Source organism: Capricornis sumatraensis, chromosome 17 (genome assembly GCF_032405125.1).
Source record: "Capricornis sumatraensis isolate serow.1 chromosome 17, serow.2, whole genome shotgun sequence".
NCBI lineage: Eukaryota > Metazoa > Chordata > Mammalia > Artiodactyla > Bovidae > Capricornis > Capricornis sumatraensis.
This window is the reverse complement of record NC_091085.1, coordinates 50,744,997-50,747,304: the sequence shown is the minus strand read 5'-3', so window position 1 is coordinate 50,747,304 and position 2,308 is coordinate 50,744,997. Positions and strand designations below refer to the sequence as shown.

At 43.4% G+C, this 2,308-nt stretch overlaps 1 non-coding gene across 1 annotated transcript; it reads right to left on the bottom strand.

Annotated features, from left to right (window-relative positions):
- Positions 1–2,028: 2,028 nt before the first annotated feature.
- Positions 2,029–2,100, bottom strand: TRNAG-GCC (transfer RNA glycine (anticodon GCC)). Its single transcript has one exon. It is a non-coding gene; the product is annotated as a tRNA-Gly (tRNA).
- Positions 2,101–2,308: the final 208 nt, after the last annotated feature.

Sequence of the window (2,308 nt, the reverse complement as noted above, 5' to 3'; positions counted from 1 at the left end):
GTAACCCTCAGGAAATACTGTTTAACTAACTTAATTACAACATAATGGATTGCATATTCTCCTTGAACTATCCCTCCAGTTCTGACAGGAGAAGGCAAAGGTCTGTGCCTATAGGAGGAGCATTAGTGGTGGTGGTGGTGGGGGGTGTAGCGTGGCTGGCTGGGTGTCCTTGGTGACTTCCAGCTCTCTGGGTTTCAGTCCACTGTTATGGCACACACAAGATTTAGACTGTATGGTCTCCAAGCTCCTAGTCTCCGAGATCTAGATATTCACATTGTTAACAGAACACAGAACCTCTCTGACTAATATTTTAAGTCAGCTAGTAAAATAATGCTCAAAATTCTCCAAGCCAGACTTCAGCAATACGTGAACCGTGAACTCCCTGATGTTCAAGCTGGTTTTAGAAAAGGCAGAGGAACCAGAGATCAAATTGCCAACATCCGCTGGATCATCAAAAAAGCAAGAGAGTTCCAGAAAAACATCTATTTCTGCTTTATTGACTATGCCGAAGCCTTTGACTGTGTGGATCACAATAAACTGTGGAAAATTCTGAAAGAGATGGGAATCCCAGACCGTCTGACCTGCCTCCTGAGAAATCTGTATGCAGGTCAGGAAACAACAGTTAGAACTGGACATGGAACAACAGACTGGTTCCAAATAGGAAAAGGAGTACGTCAAGGTTGAATATTGTCACCCTGCTTATTTAACTTCTATGCAGAGTACATCATGAGAAATGCTGGACTGGAAGAAACACAAGCTGGACTCAAGATTGCCGGGAGAAATATCAATAACCTCAGATATGCAGATGACACCACCCTTATGGCAGAAAGTGAAGAGGAGCTAAAAAGCCTCTTGATGAAAGTGAAAGAGGAGAGTGACAAAGTTGGCTTAAAGCTCAACATTCAGAAAACTAAGACCATGGCATCTGGTCCCATCACTTCATGGGAAATGGATGGGGAAACAGAGGAAACAGTGTCAGACTTTGTTTTTTTGGGCTCCAAGATCACTGCAGATGGTGATTGCAGCCATGAAATTAAAAGACGCTTACTCCTTGGAAGAAAAGTTATGATCAACCTAGATAGTATATTCAAAAGCAGAGACACTGCTTTGCTGACTAAGGTCCATCTAGTCAAGGCTATGGTTTCTCCTGTGGTCATGTATGGATGTGAGAGTTGGACTGTGAAGAAGGCTGAGCGCTGAAGAATTGATGTGTTTGAAGTGTGGTGTTGGAGAAGACTCTTGAGAGTCCCTTGGACTGCAAGGAGATCCAACCAGTCCATTCTGAAGGAGATCAGCCCTGGGATTTCTTTGGAAGGAATGATGCTAAAGCTGAAGCTCCAGTACTTTGGCCACCTCATGCGAAGAGCTGACTCATTGGAAAAGACTCTGATGCTGGAAGATACTGGGGGCAGGAGGAGAAGGGGACGACCGAGGATGAGATGGCTGGATGGCATCACAGACTCGATGGACGTGAGTCTGAGTGAACTCCAGGAGATGGTGATGGACAGGGAGGCCTGGCATGCTGCGATTCATGGGGTCACAAAGAGTCGGACACGACTGAGCAACAGAACTGAACTGAACTGGGCCATTCAAGACCTGTATTGTGTTGAGCCAGAAAAAGATGTATTTCTCATGAAGATATGGGTGGTGTAACTTCAGGTTTCCTTCCTCATCTAGACCCCTTGAGATTTGGGAGTTGCTGGGAGGTGCAAAATTTTCTAGAGAGGGGGAGAAGTCAGGCTGCACTCAGGGAGCACAGCTGGGAAAACCTTTTGGGTAAACTGACTAAACATATTTCAGGAAAAGGAAAAATTGTTACCTCCAAAAATTAGCTGTCTTTTCTCATTCTAAATTAGTATTTACATTCATACCTAGGTTTTTTTTTTTTTTTTTTTTAACCTGTCTGTGAAAGTGAAAGTGAAGCTGCTCAGTCATGTCCAACTCTTTGCGGCCCCATGGCTCCTCAGTCCATGGATTTTTCCAGGCAAGATTACTGGAGTGTGTTGCCATTTCCTTCTCCAGCAGATCTTCCCAACCCAGGGATTGAACCTGGGTCTCCCGCACGGCAGGCAGACGCTTTACCATCTGAGCCACAAGGGAGATCTTGTACTTTACTGTCTGTACTTTTTATTTATTTTTTAAAATATAAATTTATTTATTTTAATTGGAGGTTAATTACTTTAAAATATTGTATTGGTTTTGCCATCCAGTTTTATATTTATAATCTTATATTTTTCTCTTTGTTTCTTAAGAGAACTATCTCCCCCAAGTGTATAAACTTCAGGCTGCCCACCACCTGAATGGGGTC